Source organism: Peromyscus californicus, unplaced genomic scaffold (assembly GCF_007827085.1).
Source record: "Peromyscus californicus insignis strain IS unplaced genomic scaffold, ASM782708v3 Scaffold_9__1_contigs__length_137607984, whole genome shotgun sequence".
Lineage (NCBI taxonomy): Eukaryota > Metazoa > Chordata > Mammalia > Rodentia > Cricetidae > Peromyscus > Peromyscus californicus.
The window spans coordinates 53700509-53725984 of NW_026294617.1; the positions used below are offsets into that span (position 1 = coordinate 53700509).

The 25476-nt window shown below is 36.9% G+C and overlaps 1 long non-coding RNA gene across 2 annotated transcripts in view; it reads left to right on the forward strand.

Moving 5' to 3' along the window:
* Positions 1 to 13985: 13985 nt before the first annotated feature.
* Positions 13986 to 25476, forward strand: part of LOC128106362 (uncharacterized) — a 34355-nt gene continuing 22864 nt past the window's right edge. Inside the window, exons 1-2 of one of the 2 annotated variants that reach the window (XR_008216676.1) lie at positions 13986 to 23834; positions 25313 to 25386. This is a non-coding gene — a long non-coding RNA (uncharacterized LOC128106362). The remainder of the gene's footprint in view (positions 23835 to 25312; positions 25387 to 25476) is intronic. The other variant, XR_008216675.1, reaches the window with a different exon arrangement.

Below are 25476 nucleotides of genomic sequence, written 5' to 3' on the forward strand. Positions count from 1 at the left end.
CTCTGAGGATCATATGTAATATAATTATATAAAAGTTTTAGATTTTCACAGAGATCCTAAAATGTGTACTGACTCCAGGGAAGACAGAGTGAACAGGTGTGACTAAGTAGGTGTCTTCAGTGAAACCATGTCTATGCGACTGTCATGGACAATGAGTGATATGAAAGACGTCCGTAGAGAAGATGGACCATCCTCAGGAGAGTTCTCCAGGAGAAAGGTAAAGAAGGGAAGAGAAAGGCACATTGCATAGCCTGTTATAGGGAGCTGACTCAGAGAGAAATGAGTGCTAGAAAAGTGAAAGAAGGTAGCATTTGCCATGAACAGTGCTGGCAACTTCTATGTCTTTTTTGCTGGAATAGGTGTTCGGGACAGTATGAACTTGAGAAGACTGTTGTCCTTGGCCTCGGCTGAAGCTTACCGCTTTCTTGCTTGGCATACTAAGGGAGGTTGGTAGATGCCCTCATCCATGAAAAGGAGTGACACAGGATTGTTACAGAGGCCAAATGACACAGATAAAGTGTCCAGTCAAATCCCTTGCACGAAGCACTTACTCTATGTCGATTATCTTTAGCTCTTGAAAATTTTACACGTTTGGCAATTCTAGTTCTAAAATCTCTCCGTGAGAAAGCCGTGTCTCCTAACTAAAACCTGATGCAGAAGGAATGGTTGGGGACAAGATGTTTCAGTGGGTAAAGGCACAGGCTGTTAAAACCTGCTGACCTGAGTTGGAGCTCTGTAACAAACATAGCAGAAGGAGAAAACCAACTCCTGCAAGCTCTCTCTAGCCTACACATGTGCACACATGCACACACACAATACATACTTTAAAATGTGGCTTTAAAACATATAATGAAGGAAAAGCAATTGGTAAAAAAAAGTCTTGGCAATAATGGATTCCTGGTGGTTTGGACCTGAGAAAATCTAGAACCATCTAAGTAGGTCTTTTATTGATGGTTGATTTTTTGATTATGTTTAGATTTTGTTCATATCTGTTTGATTACTGAAATGAATTAAATAACTGTGTAGAGTATTCTTATCTTCTGTAGAACTGCTATCTTTCCATATGTCAACATGAAATTAAAGATAGAATTCTATGATAACTAATAGATAATTTCCACAAAAAGTCCCCTGCAGCTTTAGAAAACTTAGATGTCACAGTCAAGAGACCCTTGGCAAGAAAGGATTTGCAAGAAAGGATTCCGCTTAGCAGTTGGTCTTGATGCCCTGAAATAGTATGCTTTGAAGAAACAATATTTTCATGTATATGAAAATATGAACAAATCCATTGACACATTTAAGTTCTCAGAGAGAGAGAGAGAGAATTATACTTCCCAAGTAGCAAACTTCATTCTTATGCAAAAGTCAAGCTATGTATATGAATGGAGAACTGTGGGGTACGAGGACTTTTTTTTAAGTGTTTGAATTTTACTTTACCAATGTAGTACTGAAGTGTTTAGCAAAATTTCAGAATAGCACTTTCAGAAGAGTATTAACAGCACTGCTTACTACATGGTGTATATTTTCCAGCCCTAGCAATGATCTTGATCAAGTAATTGACTGGAGTTATTTTTTCTTCTATACTAATTGCTAATTAAAATCTAACATTGTCTATAGCCTTGTTTTAGAATTTAATGTTGTTTGTGCATTAAATAGACTCCTGAAATTGAATATTATATCAGACTGGAAAAATAGATTCATTTCTATTAGCAACACCACATACAGTGTAAGAAAAGCAAGCATATTTTTACTATGCATAGTACATGATCATATTGGCCTTTTCCCCAAAAAGTCTTTGACTTTTAATATCATTTGATTAAGTTTCTTAACGAAATATTTTTGCATGTTTAAGATATGCAAAATATTAAACAACCTTTCAACTTAACTTTTAAATTTGTCTTTCTTTTACAAATATTGGTGGGAAACCAAGAAACCATTAATTACATGACTTTTCGCTGATTTCCTGATCTTTTAACCATTAAATAGGATATATTTTCTTACATCTCATAGTCAAGATTTTTTTCAAGACCTGAGAATATTGACTCAAACATATGATGTTAAATAGGCCATTTGTGCAACATACAATCTTTAAACAACTTTTTTTTTGTTTTTACGAGCAAGCTGTTAATAAAGAGACATATGTGCTGTTTTATGTATCCACACGCCTTCCTACCTTTTTTTTTTTTTTTTTTTTTTAGATCAATACCATAACTTACGTTGTCTTCAACACAAAGTTCTGGCAAGCTTCAATAGATTCATTAGTGGGTTTTTCTTTACAACCAACGAAGCTCAAAGAGCTCCTAACAATGGAGCTAATCACTGCCTCTTCCCTGACCCAAGCTTGGGTTTCCCTCCTTTCACTCCAGACTCTTATTTCATTTCTAAGCAACTGGATTTCCGTGGCATTCCCAGAACAAATAAATATCTCCCTTTCCCCTGCTTACATCTTTTGTGTATATTTTTTCTATACAACTGCCTGTATTTAAACTAGTGTGGTGATGGCAGGGTTCTTCAGGTAATCTTTCACTGGACATAAATGGTGTAGCATTAAAATGCAGATAATGTTACCTCAATTAGAGAACGCTGTGCAAAACTTGAAAAAGACGAAGCTAAATGTTTAGACTAAACAAGTAAGTCTATGTTGTTAAGAGTGGGGCTGGGTAAGTTGCATTTTCAATAGATCCCTTAATGAATAAATGTTAGACTGTATCAACAGTCCTGAACAGGCTTGTGGTTTGTGTGTGCATGAAGTGTAATGGTATCAATTGACCGGCTCTTTGTGGTTGCTGTAAAGTACTCTTGAATGTGTCAATGGAGAGAAGGCCAGCGGACAATGAAGCCATGACAGCTGAATGTCAGCAGCGACCTTGAACCTAAACTGGTCTCACCAATCCAGTGACTCCAGCTACAGTGAAGACATGCAGTGAAGCCGGACCTTCGGCATTGCCTGTCATTTTCTGTATTCGGATTCCAAACACTTCAGTGACAATTTCACCACATTGCGAGAGCCTGCTAATATGCACCAGTGAACGTTCACTTATTAACGATGGGGCTAACGATAGGTTCAGCATTTTAAACAGGCTTGCATGGGTATTTAACAATACAAAACAAAAAGCAAAAGAAAGCACCATTCTAGACGGAATATTTCATAAAAGAAACTGCATCCAGAGAAGATATCCAAGCATATCTTTTCTGCAGAAATGGGTTCTTTGATATTGATCTTAACATTGCATAGCATTACTGTACATACATTGCTACATTCTTTATTGCTGCAAATAGCACATGATTAGTTAATTAAAATACTGCATCAAAGAATAATTAGTATTTGTAATGCAGTATTTCTTTAATGAAAAACAAGAGAATTTTTCTAAAGGTCACATTTATAGATTAAATGTGTCTTTAACATAAATGGAATGTTATTAAGCTAGGCTCAATATTCAGGAGAGAACTACAAAGCCTTTTGTGGCAAAACACTATTAATGAATTCAAGAAACAGAATCCCTCTGCTAATGCTGAAGTTGAGCAAGGTTAGAGCCCAGCCATAACTGAATGTTCTTAATGTTCACTATGCTATGCAAGGAAGGACTGAAGGCAGAGAAGGAAGGAAAATCCATGACTGGAATGAAACGATGGAGAAAACAGAGGAGAAGAGGAAGATGGAGGACAGAGAAAGAGATGTATATTAGAAAAAGAAAAGAGAATTCAGTGAGACACACAGAACCATGTGCATGTAGCAAAGAGCAAAAATAAAAAAGTGTGCATGCATTGTGGGAAATGTGTCTAGCATATTTTTGGTGTTAAAAAATACAGTAATAATATTGTAGTAGCACCATAAAGACTGCAATTCCATCAAGAAAAGGGTAGCATTTTCTAGAAATAAATAAAACTTTAAAAATAAAATTTGGAATATCAAGATTTGAAAATGTCAATTTATTGTCACAAAGTCATTGTGAATGGATATGAGAAATGATCTAGAGACTTCATTTAATTAACATGTCTTTAAATCAGTAAAAACCAAAACCAAAACCCAAAACTCTTATGTGGTGAGTTACTTTCCGAAATAAAACTTGGACACAACTGCCCACTGGTCCATGTGCAGTTATTGCATGCTCTTTTACTGGTATGTTTATTTTTGTTTACATTTTTATTGAAATTTTTCCCATAAAAACATCCTGTTCAAAGTTTCCCTACCTCACCTCCACCCAGATCTTCTACACATCAGCACTCCGCCTTTCCAACTCCATACCTTCTTCCTTTCTCTCTTTAGAAAACAAAAGGGAAAAAATAAGATAAAACAAACAAGTAGAAAAAAAAGGAAAAGTATGAAACACATAAAAAACTCATAAAAACTCCACATAATCAAAATCCATAATATTTAAGAAAAGACCCATAAGGTAAAAGAAGTGCTCAAACAAAGACTTATGAGACAAAGCAACTCGAAAGTGCTATTGAGTTCATTTTGTACTGGCTGTTCACTGCTGGGAATGGGGCCTGCCCTTAGTGTGGTTTGTATACTCAGTGTGTCTCATGTTCTTATACAAAGTCTTCACATGATTTCTTTAAAACACACAGAGGGGGACATATGCTTGACAGTGATGTTTGTGCCTTTTACTTGAAAAAGTTACATTTTAGCAAATATTTTGAAGTTTTTCAAATGGTATAAAGTTACTTGTGTCTTAATACAATGGAATTCCCTTTAAAATTAGCATACTACTCTGAGAAATAGCTATTGTCCAAATAGCATTGCATGAAGATTTACTATTCGCTTATTTATCGCTGTGACGGTATCTACAAGTATACTTCATCAGGCTATATGATACTAAAGAAACAAAGGTAAATACACCATCATCTTGACCTCATACTTCAATTAAAAAGATCATTCTGCAAAAATCACATTAAGATTATTAAATTATCAAAAATAACCAACTGAGCACTAAAACAGATGCTCAAATAATGACCTAAAATAATTATCAACTTCCAGATGACAAAAAATATGGAATAAAACTCAGCTTTGCATACTACATGGAGAGAGGTTTGGGAGACTTAAAGTCAGTGTACAATGAAAATAATATAGCTGAAAATAGAATTATTGTGTTTCATTATATTTTATTTATAAGCTTCCCAGGGAAGGGAACCCTTCGATTAATAGATAGGGTGGTAACTTTCTTTCTAATCTTTGTAGATGTATTTTCACTGAACATTCATGTATACTCTTTTATGTAAATAGCATATTTACAAATGGGCAGGGTCCACCAGTTAGCAGCTGAGAGACCATACTCATATGACACTTTAGCTTAAGATTGCTCTTATTTTTTTAATATACAAGCTTTATGTCTTGAAAATATTAGCAATATCAATTTTATTTTCAGTAAATGAGAGTTGCCAATTATACTCATGAGAAAAATATTTAGAAAGTTTTCATAATTGTATTAGCACTTAAAATGTAAGGAAATGTGGTCAAATTTTCACTAACGCCAAAGAATGAAGGGCTCTTCTGATGTTCACATCCAACGTGGAATAATCTCCATCTACTCCTGATCATATCAGTCTTGTCAACCCCTTCACTCCTCTCTGAGGAAGGACTGCCAATCATACAAGCTCCAAGTCTTTAGAAAAAGTTGCTGAGGGATCTGGAAGGAGTTGGGGTGGTATTTCAGGTTGATATGATGAACATATGTTGTACATATGTACAAAATTGTCCAAGAATGAACAAAATATTGATGATTAGAATGAACACCTACTTTTGCTGCTACGGTTATTTTTAAGTAGGGGTGTAATTTGCAGATGAGAATCAATCCCCCGTACCTATGTAGGTTATGGAATTTAAATTTAAATACAAAAGTAGTCAAAAATGAAATTCAGGTTAACAGGTCAACAAAATGCCTACAGCAGAACCTCTGTTATTTGTTGGCCTACATACATCAGCTATCTTGATTAAATACAAATGTAGGAAATGACACCTAAAAACACACTCTTCTCCATGAAATAGTTAATGGGCATATTTAGTAAAACACCAGACTATTCTGTTTAAGAAAACATTCTAAATAACTACCATAGTGTGAAGAAATGACAGACCATTCTGTAATAAGTATTGTGAATACGATAGAATTTATGCTTAAAGGGGGATGGGCAAGACACCTAAAGAGTGTATATAAGTAAGTGATGTAATGTTGCTACTTCAAAGTGCATTTTCTAAAGATGGATGACAAACAGTTCCTCACTGTATATGATTACAAAGACAGTATTATACTCTCTTAAACTCTCCTTCACTTTTTGTTTTCAAAAGAAAATGTTTGGAAGTGAACTCAAAATAACTTATTTTTCAAATCTCTGTGGCACATATATTTAAAAATTCATCTTAAAGTCTTCAGGAAATCATTATCTAGTTTATTATGTATAGTTTCCATATTAAAAAGAAAAGAAAAAAAAACAGTTTCTGTGTCAATTTCACTCTCTTCAATTGTTTTTAAGAACCAGAATTTTCGCCGGGCTGTGGTTGTGGTAGTGCACACCTTTAATCCCAGCACTTGGGAGGCAGAACCAGGAGGATCTCTGTGAGTTCAAGGCCAGCCTGGTCTACAGAGCGAGATCCAGGACAGGCACCAAAACTACACAGAGAAACCCTGTCTCAAAGACAACAACAACAAGAAAAGAACCAAAATTTTCAAATCTTGCCTGCATTGTGACAAAGTTCTAAGTAAAATGTGAAAGCTTGATCTAAGAATCAAGTAATGCCCCTACACATCACCATCACTTCTTACAGGTAATGAAGGGCTCTGTGACTCCCTCACCCCCAGCCCCTGGCACCTCTTAGGGTGAATATCCATTTTTAAGCAACTCCTCAGCTCTTGGTTTGTTCTGAACTCTACTTGGTCACTAAGCTGAGACATCTCTTGTTCTCCAAGCCAAATGCTTGTTATTTTGTAACACGGTCTTTTCTGTAATCTTTAAAGTCACAACAGAAGGTATTAATCCTGAACCTCGATAAGACTATGCCATTGGTTCTATGTGACTAGAAACTGCAGTTCTGATACTGTCTCCTCCTAAGTCAGAGCTCTTAAGGTGTCACTACAAGAGAATAACCCACTGATTCACAAAAGCCAAGCAGTTTCCACTTGTACAGTGAGCTGATGTCAAAGTAGAATTTAGTATAAAATATTTTAAAGGCCCCATAGAGTTGTTTTGAAAAGAAAGTTGAAAAAAGGTGAAGATATCTAGGGCATACAAACCATGGCTGAAGTTAAAATAAACTTGGCACTCCCTACCCCCAATTCAATCATTTCTCTCCCCCAAACCACCACCAAAAGAAAAAAAAAAAGACTTCTTTTTAATGGCTTTGCCAGGAGCCCAGAAGAGATCCTTCCTGCTCTTAGCTTAGCAAAGCTGAAGCTAGGTTGCTCCAGCTGAGAATCCCTTTGAGGACACGGCTCCTCATCCATTCCTCCACAGCCTCCCTTCCCCTGAGCAGTAGTCCAGAACGGCTGGAGACCGCATGGCAGGCAGGCAGGAGCAAGGGAGCCAGTGCCTTCTTCTCAGCACTCTGCTATGAAAAACGAAGAAGCTGGAGAGGGTCGTCCGCTGTCCAGACGTGCAGCGTTATTACACATTTGATTTTTGCTGATATTGAAATTGTCTTCGCTAGACAAGATTTTTCAGTACTTTAAAAGGAAAATTTGATTCTTCACGTTTCTCAAAGAAATCAACTCATTTTAGGGGAAACTTTAATTAAATTCATGGGGGATAGTTGCAGGAACAAATTTATAAATTTATAATTAGTAAATTATATTTTGTTTTGATTCACCTAAGTTTTAATGTTTTATAAATTAAGACTAAGCTTTACTCAAAAAAGAATATTCCTCTTTACATGATGTCTTGTAATGTAGACCGGTGCAGATGACTCTTCATTAAACAATGTCATTAACACCCAGAGCACCAGCTACCCTCAGAGGACTCCAGTCAGTCCTACAATACACTTTCAAGCAGAAAAGTCACTCATGCTGACTTGTTGTCTGACAAATATTTAAATACATGTAGTACTGCCACGCAATGATTACAGGACAATAACATATATTCTGCCCGTTTTGTTTATGGTGTTTTTCTTCTTCAGGTGAACTTACTTTTTTCTATTACTATGTCATTTGAAATGTTCTTATATCTATTAGCCAAATGTTACTATATGTATTATATGTATGCACTAAACACATGATGCATTATACATGTTATATGCATTTTACAATCGTCCACTTAAAATGCAATGGATTACAGAGGCAGAGAGTCTCCTCTAAATATTCTCCTGGCAGGACATTTTCTCCACTTAAGTGACAGCAGCTGCTGAAGTCAGTGGGCACCGTTAGAAATTAATCCCAGACATTAATACTTAAGTAATTATTAATAAAATATTTAAAGGAGTTCTATTGTTCAGGGAAAAAGTCTCATTTCATTTGTTATGACAAAGTTGTTTTAACAGTGCAGCAAACACATTTGGAGATACCATATGAATCTGCTTGTCATGTTTAATTATAAACTACTAAGGTGAGCACTAATAAAATTAATAAGCAAAAGGCATAATAGTCAGTATATAACTGTCCTTGGTCTGAAAATGCAGGAGAATTAATGCTAATAAACACTAAGCACCATTTGAACAATGAATTCATTGCAACAGTTTTCTCTGAGAAGTGTGTTTGATGAGGTCAGGCCCTTACAGCCTGACTCCACATTTGAAGAATCAGCTATACTAGGCTGGTGATATCCATGACATTAGAGAGCTGAGAAGTATGTGAACTAAGAAATTTATAATGTGTGCAAGTATTTCATATGCATATACCATGGACCAAATTATGTCATACAAATATAACAACCACAAACAGCAAAATTACAGCAGAACACAGTACATAGCAACAAATTTGATGCTGTCTTCAGACACTAACGGAATAGTAGATATCATTTTGTAATACAGGAATATTGGATGACAAACAGTTCCTAGAATTTCACATCCTAGTGTTTCAAAGACATATGTTGGTACCACTTAAGCATGCAAGGAAATGTCTTACATGGGGTTTTTTTTTTTAGTCATATAAGTAGAAAAAGAAGAACATATTAATACTAGACCAATGAAAATTCAAGTAATGTCTCTCAAAAATTGAGGGATAATTTGATAGTAAGACCTGAGCTGTGACAGCCTACTGTGTGCAAAACTGAGCTTTCTTTACACAGCAAAATCCACACAGTTTTGTTGTCATTATGTGGGAGCAGGTGGGAATTTACTTGAGTCGACACAGTGTGCATGTGAAATGACTTCTCTTTTAGCTACCAATGTAGTGTATTTTAAGTGTTTTTCTTATAAAGTAAGTTTATTTAGCAATAAGGTTGCACTGTTTGGATCTATATGTTCACATGACTACAGGAAGTCACACTATGACGTTACTTCCTGAAGTAATACCTAGCTCTCCATATTTCTACTTCCTTCCGTCATAGGCCAAGCAAAGTACAGACACGGTCTTCTCGTCTTCCAACTGAGACATGTAAGAATTTGTAAAACATCAAGTATTTCACTTCCAATACAGCAGTGTGCATCCTTCTTAGAGATCCCTTAACAAATAACCTGCCTTCCTTCAACATGCTCCAAAGTTTAAGAACCGCAGATGTATCTTTCCTGAGTAGGCCCTCTGCAGAAAGTGTGGAGTAGAAAGTACATTATTCCATTAAGCATTCCTTTCCCTTTGGAGCAGGATCATTTAAAATGCACCTTAGCATATTAAGCAGTTGACAGATAGCGTAAACAAAAACAGGTTGTGCATTGCAGCCATACACAATGCACCTTTGTGCAGTTGACTGACTGCTTACAACAATAAGAAATAATTGTAGCATTTTGCTGTCAAACTTTCAGATACTTTATATTGAACTTCAAAAATAGGATTCCTTTTTCTCACATACAACTAATTTGAAAAGTAATGTAGTGCTACAAAACATGGGTGTTTCACCCTGATGAGGAGACTGTTATCTCTTAACAATGGACAGAATTTCACATCCTAGTGTTTCAAAGACATATGTTGGTACCACTTAAGCATGCAAGGAAATGTCTTAAATGGCAGCGAGTCCAATATTATTAACAGAAAGAATTCAAAAGTATTTATTTACCAATTTTGACAGTTGTCATGGACATCACTGTTTCATGTGGCATTTTTGACAACACAATTTGCTGGCTGAGAGTTACAGGAGAGCTGAAAGATTCCCTCCCCACCCCACCGGACCCTTTACAATATAAAAACACATCCTTGTAACTTTCTGATGAAGAGAAGCATGGGTTCTGTAGGACATCCTTCCCAGCGCAGTCTCTTATGAGGAAACGAGTACGAGTGTTAACAAGGCCTAACCTTCCCCTTTGTGCCCGGTTCTTCATTAAGATCTAACTGTGCTCTAGCTCTCCTCCCCTGAAGATTTGATGTGAAGAAGGTATGACAGGCTTGGCTTCTCCTCATGCAGCTGGCTCTCCTGATGCCAAAAGCCAGGGCCTGTGGTGGTGGGATCAGGAGAGTCGTTCCCAGCCCGGTTTGCCTGTCAGTTTCCCATCCGCCTCACCGTGCTGCGCCCCCTCCCCAAGTCCCCCTAATGAGAAGTGGAGGACAATACCGGTATTGTCGTTTCTACTGGCAGTCTTGTGGAAAGAACAGTCGCTGTTTACCCAAGCATTTGTATTACCCAAACTCTGTCGATAATTACTTCTAGAGTCCCTGATTAACCCTGCTCTCTGCCTCAGCACAGAAATATCTATTGAGATAGACACCAGACAACTTTTCTGTCTCTCAGAGCATTTTAAGAGTTTACTGGATAGGACTCATGTTTTTCAGAAGAAAAGAAATACATCTAGATGATTTGCACTCAGAACATCAAGAGCTCACCGACCATATAAGAAACTCATAATTTTCAGTGAACTTGAAAATTCACCCTCATCCCCCCATCTTCTCCCCTTCCCCCAAAGAAAAGTTAAAAAGCACATTCTCTTTCCAGAGGATACAGTCTGATACCTAGGAGCTTATGGCAAATACAAGCATATTTCAAGGAAGAATGACATTTCTAGTCCGTTTATCCCTGTTAACATCTTCTGGTGAAATATGTAAAAGAAAGAATGTCTACTTATTTAATTACCATGCAATTTCATGATATGCTTTTGTTTTCTAAGCCCTAACAAAATGGTCCTATTGCTGTCTATCTCCATGATACTGGTAATAATTTTAATCTGTCACATCACTCTTACTCCCTTCATGTCCCACCCCACATGCAGTCGGCTGTTAGCGGTATGCAAAACACCATCATGAATATGCGTAATTATGGAGATTCATGGTAATTTTTCAGGGTTATCTGATGTGACGTTTATAGGACAGCAGCATACATCAATTTAAACGAGAGTGACAAATATCTTATCCTTTATATTTTTATAGTATTTTTAATATTTCCTCAGCCCCTCTCCAGGGAGTAGTATGAAATGGTAAGAACTTAATAATAAAAATGTTAAACAATCAAATGCTTTACTATATGTTTTTTAAAGGCAAGTTTTGCAATGATTCTCTACCTGTTGAAGTCTAAAAAGTACACTATATGGATTTTTTTATTAAACAATACTTTTATCAAGTGTCTTACACATTTAAAACCAACAAAAGCATGAACTTTTGCATATGGCATTTTAAGATGAGGATAAATTTGCTTAATTACTTTTAAACTGTGATTGCTTGCCTGACTGAATTATTTGTCAAACATGGTCCACCAACTTTATTAAGCATGGGCATCTGAAACAATAATCTATTTGTAGCATATTTGAATTTTGTCCTAAGTGAGCTGCATCTCTTAGAGAGTTGCGTATTATCTTTATCTCAGTGACTAATTAGGAGTAGCTTGACAATTTCATATTTACAATGATTATAAAGTAGGAATCCTTTTTCCTGCTCATATTGTTTGTCATGAACATTGTACAGTACTAATTACGTTGAAGATATAAAGACTCCCACAATATGATTGAGAGGTATCTTAAGTTCAAAGTGAGAGAATGTGAATTGTATCAAGAATTTTAAATGGTGGGGCAATTATTACCCATTTCTCATGCCATCACTAAAAATAGCAAAATAACTGTGTTCACTCAAGTCATTAAACCAGCCATATTTTTAAGTGTATTAACAATAAAGTCACTAAAAGTTGACTTGATTGAAAATAACGCTCCCCATTCCAAACAACTAGATTCAGAATTTTTTTTTCTTGGGCATACACTTTCATGATTTCAGGTTGAGGATCAAACCTTCACAATTAAACACTGCTCAGTACTATGTTAGTCACACACAACCATGAACACCTTCCATACAATTATCAGGGTCTACTGTGGAAGTATACTGCTAATAAAAATGACAAGAGTGGATACTGGAGCATTGTTCCAGAGTAGGTTGCAGGAACATACTTTGCATGGCATATGTATGTTGCCTCTCTAAATATCACCATTTATTGCTTCAGAAATAATTTCTTTTGAAAATATATTAAACTTTCGTCTCTTGTTAAAGTCCCAATTTGATTAATAAACAAATTTTGTGATATAGTAGACATATAAGATAGTAATATTGTAAATGCATGTTTTTTGTGTTTGGATGTTTTTTAAAGTGCCACTTTCAGCAGACACACAATTGTTATGTCCTTTCACAAGTATAACACAAACTGAAGAATTAATGCAGTCATCTAGATAATACAAGGGTAAAACACATGTGCCTCAACCATTTATTGCAATGAATGACTGTCTTGATTTTCTTCACTTTTCATATGTAGACATAGTTTACAATAATATTTATGTCAACATTCAAAATTTATACATATATAATTCTGAAGTATTTCTCCACAAAATATGACTGAGATTGTCTCACAGCAATAACTTGTACTCTTTGGTTGTACTTATATTTAGTTGGGTTAGATCTTGTGTGTGTGTGTGTGTGTGTGTGTGTGTGTGTGTGTGTGTGTGTGTGTGTGTTTTCTTGGGTGTATGTTAATTAAATCAAGGGAAAACAAGACAGATTCATCATGCTCATTTATTAACTGCATTTAATAAATAGATTCATATATATGATACAGATAGTTCCCTAAAAGAAGTTCATTGATATCGTCTGTTTAAAACTTTAATAATAAATATTTCTGAATCTAATCACAAATTGATTTGTATACATTTATAATAAAAGCAATATTAAAACAAACAGAAAAATTTCCAGAGGAGGTGTTCTACATTGTACACATTTAAGATTTTATACATTTGGTACAACATCCATAAAGAAATCAAATACCATAATCCATTTTCAAAAGTTTCATTGACACATTAAAAATTCAAATATGTGTCAGATTTTATACTGTTTCCTCCACATGTACTGACAGACACAATAGTATTATTTAATTGCCAACATTTATATTATTCTACCTTATGCTTATTAAATGTATAAAGTATATTTTCAATCCATTTGAAAACTCGATTCTGTTTATTAATACATGAGGTTTCAGCCTTCTTCTGGGATTGCCTAATCACTACTTGTAGTCTTTTTCTAGCCACATAGAAAAGCATTCCAGAAAGAAGAAAGAAGCCATGTCATGTTTCTTCACACTGGTACTGTGTCAGAAAATGTTTTGCTCAATATTAGAAATTAAATCTTGTTTCAGTTAAAATATCACCATCATGTTGGGTTATAAGGGCTTCTCTGCAAAAGCAATTAATATCTAAATGTTAAAAAACAACAAAATATTTTGTAATATCTTAGCAATGAAAATGGACTGTCCAGGTTATAAACTCAGCAGCTAGGGCTCATGCGAAGCATTCAGCGGTAATTTTCATGTTTTGTTTAGGAGTATGCAGTCGAGGCTCCCAGTATAACCGAGATCTCCTCTATCCCCATGGAGGCACGTGGAGCAGATGCGAAATGAAGCGTCTCAGAGCATTTCACTCCTCCAGTGTTGTTTTAATTTGTTCTGAAAAATCAAATGTCTGTCTTTCAATTTATTTATGAAAACTCAACTTTCAGAATTAAATGAATACATTTTATAGAAACACTGAGAGAGGCCTTGATAGATATTTTCCTTTGGAAATGCTAAAGAGCAAAATATAACAATTTGGTGGCAAACATCTGTCTGTTAATCATATAAGATAAATTCATAAGGAATACACGAAAGATATTTATTTCCTGTTACTGCTAAGCCAGTCTTTATTTATCTTGGAAGATTTTTCATCTATGAGTGGAAAACAAACTTTCCTTCAAGAGGTCTGTGAACCGAATAATAAATGTCAGGTCTAAATCCTGTATGAAAATCAGTCCGGTTTAATCCTGGATATTCTTCAGCATGCAAATGAGGCCTGGAGGTTTCCCTGGGCCTGCTGTCATACAGGCAGCCAATTTACAGACCCTGGCACAGTGTATGTGTTAGGGGCTCGGCTGCCCCTCCCCCCAGCCTAAGACTTGGTCTCAGCTGCCTGCCTTTCACAGAAAACCACAAACCAAGGAAACATATCAGTAATAGCGCCCTGTAAATTAACTTGACATTTGATGCAGAAAAAACCCTAAAAGCTTACAAAAGACATTGAAAACAAAAGCCACTCAGGACTCACACTACATATATTGTGGATTTAAGAGATCTGGAAGGTGGTTATTCTGTTGTAACCAACATATACAGCCTTCATCTTCTTTGTTAAGACAATTCAGTCATTCTTTGTTACAAGCAGACTATCCGTCAAACAACAAAACAATGTTTTCCTCAATAACTACCTAGAAGTCCAACTGGTATTAGAATCATAATTCAATCAGGCTTTGAATGTACATTAATAGATAAAGTCCTATATTCCTACTGTTTAATAAGAAGATAAAATGTGAGTATATGTCTCTTTGGTAAACAGGACATGTTGACTTTTCTAACATGTAAATAATGTAAGACTCATTCAAAAATTATGTAAATCTTGCTAAATGTGGGATATTTACAAATATTATGTGTCTTAAAATTTTGCCATTCAAGGGATTTCGTTTTCCTCATGCTTGGAAACGAGGAATGCTTAATATAATATATATATTCATATATATGGATAAAAACACACACATACACACACATATATATATGTATAGATATACATATATATATATTTGTGGTTCAAAGAAGGACTGTTGATAAAATATTAAATGCTTCTTTGACATCAGCTGTGGCATGGGGCTAGAGTGAGGCACCGAACATATTTAAGCCATTAGACATGCAGGAATGTTACCATTATTATGCAGTATTGTGTCTGACTCTCTCTCTCTCTCTCTCTCTCTCTCTCTCTCTCTCTCTCTCTCTCTCTCTCTCTCTCTCTCTTTCTCTCTCTCTCCCTCCCTCCCTTCCTCCCTCTCCCTCCTTCTTTTCCTTCCTTATTCCCTCCTCCCAAGCTTCTCTGTATTTCTCCTTCCTCTGCCTCCCTCAGCAGGGTCTGCTACACTGAACGCTGCAAATTCTGGCCTTATAGTTTACAAGCACAGAACCACACTGGTGAAAATGTATAATCTTAGCATCTGTGCTTCTTGATATTCATGGATTTATTTACAAGTCCCTGTGTTCTACTTTTTTTACCTCTTTCTATGGTTTATATGTCTGTCGTGCCTGTATTCTTGTGGGAATTTCAAATAAGAATCAAGATATACCTGGCAAATGTTCTGTAATGCTGTCTGCATCTCCATAATTTAGCTGTTTCTTTAAAAGAAAAAAGTGTAAAGAGGCTTATAGACTTAAGGATATATGAAGAGTGTTTTGATTGGGTTTTTTAGTGCTTTAACTGCTGAAGGTTCGGTTTGTATAAAATGTACGTAATAAAGTAAATTTATGAACATATATGCACTTGTGTCTATGTAAATATAAACACATTTAGAAAAGAACTTCATAAATCTGGGTCAAATTTACTGATTAAGCTCACTGTATTCACATTTGGTAACATTAAGATATCTCACAGACAGGTTCAAGGGTAAAAGTTGAGCATTTTATACCTCCTCTAGATGCAACACTTAACTATTTATAAAGTAAGGAGTATTCACAGTCCTGTGACTCCAGCCCTCAGCATACAGACCAGACACATCCCTGCATGCAGCTCCTTCAACTGCAGCCCTCTAGTGCACATTACTAGTGCCAGGAAATTTGTTTTCTTTCTTTTCTTCTCTTTTTGATATGAAGAAAAACTCTTTTGAATAATTTAATTAGCACCCTAACCAGAAATTTAACTTATTTTACAATAATTTTCCTCCCATAGATACCCTCCCCCAACAAAAAAGAATTTCTCCTTGAAATTATCAATGCATTTGTTTTTTGAGATTAATATTCACTACTATAATATAACACTGAAATCAGAGAAGTCCATGTGTATGCTTTACTGTGTATAGCCCCAATTTAATTACTATGTGTTAAACCACCTGGACAGTGAAATGAATTTATGGATATGTTTTGAGACAGCAATATTTTGGAACTGCATAAGAGAAAAAATGGGGTGATGAGGACATTGCATTCAATGGTATCAATGCTAATATTCTTGACAATTCATACTCTAGGGAGAGAAAACGTTAAATATGAGAACTTTATGATAAAGGCTTGTTATAGTCCTAAAGTGTGGGGTATATAAAATATTAGCGTTTTCACGTGCACAGTCATAACACATGCTAAGCAGCATAGATTATTAAGAAGATTCATTCCTTTTTTGGAGAGGGAGGGGAGAAATTACAGACAAGCACTAAGCTATTCTGTTTAACACAACTCTGTCTAGTTGATTGTAAGGCATGTGTGTAGTGTTTTTCTAAAGCCCGTCATCAACAGCAAAGCAATTTACAGCTCAAGATAGTTTTTAGCAGATACTCATTTTATTAAGAGTCAACAAGATAGGTTTAACGGAAAGATATACATGCATTTGCAATTCATATTGTTGCTGTGTTTCTATTGTGTTCTGAGTTCCATCATGGCTGGGAGATGGGAAGCTGGCATGCAGTACGGAAGGGTAAGACAGAAAGCTCCAAGTAAATACTTAGAGCATTTCCCCTAATTATCTCTAATTACGACCACCTTTCTTACCATGCCCCTACCACGGTAGGGCACCGGGAATGGAAAGAGATAGGAAACGAATGATTCTTGGTGCAGATCATATCCATGCTTAAATAACATTAGTGATTATTTTGGTCTAGAGGATGATGTTTCATTCTGGACTGCCAAGCCCCTCAGTCTACCCATTCAAAGAGATGACAGAAAATGAATCTGAATGTGCAGGCATTAAACATTTAAATTCTCTACTCCCTGGTCATTACAGGACTGTCATATTTTACACCTTCCCCTCCCCCACTCTGTTTTGCTGATTTGACTTCATTTACATTTAGCTCATTATGCATCCGGTCTTTGTTCTACTGAACGGGATACAGTACAGTGACAAAGCAAAACTCACATGTCGGCTGGAATCATTCTTCTGATTTAAAAATTAGATTTCACTACTTAAATTTACATTTAATTCCCCAACATTGTTTAAATTGGAGGTGAGATTTTTCGTATGTGATAATTATAATATATATGCAATGATTTTTAAAAGTGGTTAAAATTACCTGAAAATGTCATTAAGAAATGACATTTAAGACCTTTTATAACAAATATTCTGCTGCTACATAGGCAATACTATCATATTAGAAGCATTAGGTTATTCTTTCCAAGCTTGCTTGGATCACTATAGATGTCCAAGAAGCAAGCTTTTATCTATTTTATATTAACTTTATTGTTTAGATCAGCCCCTTATGGACCTTATTTTAACATATCAAACAACAAAGGTAATGTCAATCCTTTAAAAAAAAGAATTTCTGCTTTGCATTCCTTGCAATTAAGAAGAGTTTCTGATTTACAAAGCAAATTTTCATTAAAGGGAAGTCCTAGCTGACCGATCACACAGAAAAATATGAAAGTTACATCGAGCTTTAAATGTCTATCCCCATGACAGTGCACACTATCTTTTCATTTGTTGCAACCAATGGAGACATGGGATTAATCTAATACAGCCTAATTAAACACCCATTCACACATGAGGGTTTTTAATAGGATAGTGTCGAGAATGCTACTTTGTATCTCAGTTATATTTGCGTTTGTGGTTGGACAACAGATGTTTTTAAATGTAAAGAAAAATTAAATATTAGTGAGCATGCTTTTTTTGTCATTCCCAAACAAGATAATTGCCATAAGTAAAATTTCATTTCATTCCCTTTATATGTTTTGACCAAGATGTTTTTCTAAATTTTGCTATAGTTACAAATGTATACTCATGATCACATGGCTACACATCCGGAGCCATCTTTGAAGAAAAGAACACCATTATACCTTCTTGGCTCTGTTAATGACTCATTGTGTGACCTCTAGCTTCTCCCCTAACCTGTTTATGCCTTTATTTTTTTCATCTATGGAAAGGGAATATTTGTCCATTATGTACCCCTACCGAGATTTTGCAAAGTTTAATTAGAATAAAATATTACTCTTAGGAAGGAAGTATCTTATGAAGGCAAGCTTCCTTTTTCATTGATTAATTTTTACTACATTGTGAGAAAATGCAGTGCTGCATATTTTTATGTGTTCAGCCAATCTCTTAAAATTTGGGACTTTGATCCTAAAATTAATAAAAATAAAATACAAATGCTTAGTTGTGTTTCTTGGAGGTAGGAGCAGTCACCCATGTCTTGGCAATTTATATCATATAATCTTGTTATCATCTGCAAGATATTTCTGTAAGCATAATTGGTTTTGGAAAATGGCTTTTGCAGTAAAAGTAGTCAATACAGCAGCATTTAGAGTGAGTGCTGCATGCAGGAAGATTAGAAATTCAGCAAAGAGTTCTTACCAGTGTTGGCTCTCAAGGGAAATAGTAAATAGAGGTTTCATGTCTACAGTTATTTAAGAATATCTTGATTTTTTTTTTTTAGTACTAGACATTTTATTTATTAGCTAACATGCACCTCTAATGTAAAAAGATGTATAAAATGTTATCATTTGAGTGTTTAACTAGGCTAATTTAGAAGATGAATCCATCTCAATGCCATTTCCAAAATATTATCTGGACATAAGTAACTTTATTGCTATTTTTAGGGTTAAACTGGTATTATGTAGTATATTTGTTCTTCGGTTGGGTTGGATTACCTAAAATAATTCTTTCTTGGTCCAATTTAGCCTCATAGCATTTGATCATACTTCCCTGGAATCTGAGACACATCAGTATCATGCACAAATCTAAAAAATATTCTATGAGGTATTCTGTATGTGTCCCTTTAATGCGTGTTCATTCATTGCTGAATACGTGATATTATCTTATTTAATCCTTGAGACCAGGAAACAAGCAGGTTTATAGTTAGACACAGAGATGACTTTACTAAAGTCTGAGCGGGATCAGAAAGTCTGATGGCTTACCCCATCAGAATTAGATATACATATCAGTGTTTGCTGGGACGGTGGACAGCACTGCTGTTACCTAATGTTGTGGGGCCCTTTCTGAGAAGAGTCAAAACTCTGCCTTCATTAACTCAGACAAAGACATACGTATGAATTGCTTGATTTATAAAATGTAAGCAGGCATAATGGGTGTTTTGTCGAATTGAGGGGAAGACTTAAGAATCAGTCCAAAATGCCATGCTTCTGTCCCCCTTTGCTATGGTTACCAGTATTCTAGATAGTATCTGATCCACGAAACTGAGTCTCAAACCAAGGGCTACAGTGAGTTAGAGGAAATGCTCCAATTGACTCACAGTGAGTTGAATGAGAAAGAAAGAAGAAAAAACTTGAACTTAAGTCACTGGGAATTGAAGATTTTGTGTTTTTATAAAAGTCCCTTGGTTCTCCGGGTGTGCTTTGTGGACCCCTGGCTTTCCTAAAGCTGTAGGCTGGAATCCACAGATCAAAACTACTTTCATGCTATGGGGATTGTTATTTCCCTTTGGCTTTCATTTCTTTGCAAATGCCATGCTGTGTGTGCATTCTATTGTAATAAACAAACTACAAGGACCCGGTTGTACTGTGAAATGGATGTTAACGTCCATATATCCATATGTTGAAGTCATAATCCCTAGTGTTTTGGTATTTGAAGACAAAGACAATGATAACCCTTCTTCCAGAATCCATCAATACCCAAAATAGTTCAGCAGAAAGAAACAGAGTCCCCCCAATCTCCTATCTGATCCACGATTGTCTGTTGATATATATGGCCAGTACTGTATAGGCCCATTGTGGGTAAGCACAGCTGCTGTTAGATCATGACTGTGTTGACTATTTGGTGCTCAGGAGACAGCTCCCTACATCTCTGCTCTTTTTTTTCCTTCTCTCATATCTTACATCCCAACCACAATTTCCCCTCCCTCCACTCCACCTGCTTCCTGTCTCCCCAGATCCACTCATCTTCCATTTCCCTTCAGAAAAGGGCAGACTTCCCAGGATTATCAACCAAACATATCATATCTACTTGCAATAAGACTAGGCCTACACACACACACACACACACACACACACACACACACACACATCATATTAAGACTGGTCAAGACAACCCAGTATGAAAAAAAGGGCCCCAAGAGCAGTCACAAGAGTCAGAGACAGCCCCCACTCCCACTGTTAGGAGTCCCACAAGAACACCAAGCTACACAACCATAACACATACGCAGAGGACCTTGCACAGACCCATACATGGTCTCTAATTGTTGGTCCAGTCAGCCTGAGCCCCTGTGAGCCCTGGTTAATTGATCCTATGATTTTCTTGTGGTGTTCTTGACCCCTCTGGCTCCAACAATCCTTCATCCCCCTCTGATTGTGATTCTGAGAACTCTGTCTAATGTTTGGCTGTGGGTCTCTGCATCTGCTTCCATCAGTTGCTAGATGAAGCCTCTCTGATGACAATTATGCTAGGCTCTGGTCTGCAAGGATAGCAGAATATCACTAGGAGTCATTTCATTGACTGACTGACTGACTGACTGTTTTTTTGCCAGTCTGGGCTATCCAGCTTCTGGTTCCTGGCCCTCCAGGCAGTGTCAGGTGTGGGTTCGTTCTCCTGGCGTGGGTTTCAAGTTGGACCAGTCATTAGTTGGCCAGTCTCAGAAGGTTTTTTTGCTACCTTTACCCCAGCACATCTTGAAGGTAGGACAAATTGTAGGTCTAAGGTTTCATGGCTGGATTGTGTGCCCCAGTCCCTCCATGGAAGCCTTGCCTGGTTACAGAAGATGGCCAGTTCAGGCTCCATATCCCCCATTACTAGGAGTCTTAGCTAGGATCACTCTCATAGATTCTTGGGATTTCCATTGCACTAGGTTTCTACCTCATCTCCAAAATGTCCCCCCCCCCAAATTCCAGTCATCTCTCCCTCTACTCTCCCCTGCTTCCCACCTGATCTCTTCTGTTCTCATCCCTACCAGCCTGCAGCCCATCTGCAAATTCTATTCTATTTCCCCCTCCCAGCGAGATTCATGTGTCTCCTCTTGAGCTCTCCTCGTAACTTAACCTCTCTGGGGCTGTGGATCATAGCATGGTTATCCTTTACTTTATAGTTAATATCCACTTACAGGTGATATTTTGTTTGTCTTTCTGGGTCTGAGTTACATCACTCAGGATGATTTTTTTTTCTAGCTCCATCCATTTGCCTTCAAATTTCATGATGTCATTGTTTTTTGTTTGTTTGTTTGGGTTTTTTTTGTTTGTTTTTCGAGACAGGGTTTCTCTGTGTAGCTTTGCGCCTTTCCTGGAACTCACTTGGTAGTCCAGGCTGGCCTCGAACTCACAGAGATCCGCCTGGCTCTGCCTCCCGAGTGCTGGGATTAAAGGCGTGCGCCACCACCGCCCGGCTGATGTCATTGTTTTTAACAGCTGAGTAATACTCCATTGTGCAAATATACCACATTTTCTTTATCAGTTCTTCAGTTAAGGAACATTGAGGGTTGTTCCAGTTTCTGGCTATTACAAATAATGCTGCTGTGAACAAAGTTGTGCAAGCATCCTTTTGGTAGGATGAAGCATCCTGTGGGTAGATGCTCAAGATTGATATAGCTGGGTTTTGAGGTAGATGTACGGCCATATTGATTTCCAAAGTGGCTGTTCAAGTTTGCACTCCCACCAGCAATGGAGGAGTGTTCCCCTTGCTACACATCCTCTTCAGCATGAGCTGTAACTTGTGGGGTTTTTTTTGTTTTGTTTTGTTTTTTTGTTTTTTGTTTTTTTGGGGGGGGGGGGTTTGGTTTTTCGAGACAGGGTTTTTCTGTGTAGCTTTGCACCTTTCCTGGAACTCACTTTGTAGACCAGGCTGGCCTCGAACTCACAGAGATCTGCCTGCCTCTGCCTCCCAAATGCTGGGATTAAAGGCATGCACCACCACCGCCCGGCTGATCTTAGCCATTCTAACAGGTATAAGATGGAATTTCAGAGTTGTTTCTCAGCCATTTGAGATTTCTTTGTTGAGAATTCTGTTTAGAACTGTGTCCTATTTTTTAATTGAATTATTTGGTGTGTTGATATCTAGTTTCTTGAATTCTTTATATATTTTGGACACTAGCCCTCTGTCAGATGTGGAGTTAGTGAAAATCTTTTCCCATTCTGTAGGCTGCTGTTTTGTCCTATTGATGGTACCATTTGCCTTACAGAAGCTTTTCAGTTTCATGAGGTCCCATTTATTAATTTCTCTTACATTTCTTCCCACCTTCTCTTTTATGATGATCCCTGAGAATTTGAGGGAGTGTAAAAATCCTGTTTGGAGGTAAGCACTCAATTGTTACTTTTTCCAAACATCTTGAGCAGTTATACACCTCGGCATTCACCACTACTCACTGAGAGAGCAGGTTCCTCTTATTAAAGTTGAAAGCAACATTTGTCTATGTGTGTAGAAATAAATATTTAGAGGGCAGTTTGGCCACAAGTTGTTAAAGCAGCCTAAATTGAGGTAAATATGTTAAAAAAAATTGTAACATGTAAATTGTAACCTCTATTTTCTCCATATTATCTTTTGTTTGCTTTGAAAGATAGCCATTTTATATAAATATGTATTATTCATTCCTCTTAGTTTTAAATGAATATTTTATGTTCTTAATTTCAATTTCTGGTTTAAAAATCAATTGGCATACTTACATCAACAAAAACTATTGAATAGTTCTCTACAATTATATATGTCTGTATTAGTTCTTGGAGAATTTTGTATGATGTGTTTTGATCACATTCACTCTCCCTCCTCCAACTCTACCCAGATACACTCTCCCTTTCCTACTCACCCAACTTAGTGTACTTTTAAACTTTTTATTTATTAAAGATTTATTTTTAATGTACGTGGTATGTAAATGCACCACAAGTATGCATGCCTGGTACCTGCAGAGGCCAGAAGAGGGCCTCAGATCCCCTAGAACTGGAGTTAGATGTGACCGTGAGCCACCAGTTGTGTGTGCTGGGAATTGAACCCAAACCCTTGGTAAAAGCAGCAAATGCTCTTGACTGCTGGGCCATTTCTCCAGCCCCCGCTGCTTTCTTAACCTATCTTCTCGAATTTGTGCTGCTCATACATTTCTGGATGTGCAGCCTCCCACTGGAGTGAGGTCAATGTACCTGGAGTTACACTCTTAGAAAAACCGATTTTTCCCTTTCCCAGAAACTACACAGGCTACCTTCAATGCCCCTCAAGGATGTCATGGTAAGATGTTCGTGCTAAGACACCACACACTTGAGTCCTGGAACAAGGAGAAATCAAGCTGATATGAACTGGAAGTTTCATCCCTACTGGCTGGCTTTCATGGTGCCTGAGGAGAAAAGTGACCATCAGTCTTCCCCACCTGAGACTCCTGCAAGCTACAATAGTGAGTGGCCTGGTAAAAGCCCTGCCCATTGGTGGCACCAAAATCATGGGGATAACCAGCTTAAGGCCTGCTCCACAAAATGAAACCCATACCTCGCACAATTATCAGGCCAACCAACATCCTATGGCTAGACCGGTCATAGGCCGTAGGGGAGAAACTACTACTATTAGTAGTAGTACTACTGCTATTCTCTACTAAATGGAAATTGTACCAAACCAATTCTTAATAGTATATCATTATACCAATAGAATAAAGCATCGCTCAACCCTCACTAGAAATTTCTATTTGCAGTGGATAATAATTAACACAGACCCACAACTTGTCAAGGTGCGGAGAATAGGAGACTGTGGAAAGCTCGAGTCTCAATGGGACATCTATGTCAAAGCCCCTTCACCCAGGGCTCGGGGACCATTGTGAAAGAGGACTCGGAGCACATTTAAGAGGCAGAGGCAGAGCATAACTGCAAGAAGTGACATCTTCGGGATACAGCCAGACAGCTATACATATGAACTCACAGTGTTTACAACAGCATTCGTAAGACCTATACAAGAACAAACCAGATCAAACCCCAGCCTGGAGAGGGCAGGTGGGCATGCGGCCCCTCCCCCCAGCCAATAATTACTAAAGTCTGAACGCCCAAGTGCTGGTGGATGTAGCTCAGTGGCAGAGTGCTTAACCAGCATACACGAGGCCCTCGATTCAACCCCCCAATAGAGACAAAGAAAAGAAAAACACCAAAGCTTAAGAATTGTTATTCTGTCTTGTCCTGACCTTGTCCACAAGGAATAGCTTATTAGCACTAATTAAGCCCTGTCATCTGTGGAACTATCTGGAAAGAAATTATAAGCATAAAGCTACCATTACAGCCATTCACTTTACTTAGCTATTTAACAGAATCAAATGGAAATGTTCTTGTTGCATAACAAAAGCAGAGTTACTGCCTAATAAAACTCCACTAATAATTAATGTCGATATAATACACTGTCTCTTTGGCAGCATTTGACACAGTGGATTCTCCTATTTTTTTTGAAGAAAGAATAAATATAATTTCTTACAATAAGTATGAAAATATGTGAGGTTCCACATAAGTCACTATATAAATGCAAAATCTGTCTAATTTACAAGGCTTGAGTTACAGTAGAATATAGAATAGAGTTGGATTGTGAGACAAGAAAGTTAAAATCACACTTTTGACAACTGTTCAGACACAGCCCTCTTGGCCAAGCATGCAGAGAACCATCAGCATGGAAAATGTTCAGGTCCATCATCTTTATTTCAGGCCAGTGGAGTCTTTATACATTTTCTCCTTCTGGTGGTCCATAAATGAGTTTTCCATTGCTTATAGTGTCAATGTGCATTCTTCCAACTGGATCAGAAGCTTCTTAAAGGTAATAATGACATCTTCTTTTGAATTTGCTGACATGGAAGAAACATGCCTGCCACCCAGCACAATTCCTGAGCAGACTGTTCTATTTCAGATTCGGTAGAGGAGGAAGTTCATTTTAACAAGTGTCACTTCTGATGCCCATTGTAAAAGCTCCTTATAAAGCAGGTTAGTTTAAAGTATAAGGTATTATTTGTTCTAAATTTTTTCAATTCTTTTTTTATTTAATTTTTTTATTTTACATACCAACCACTCTTC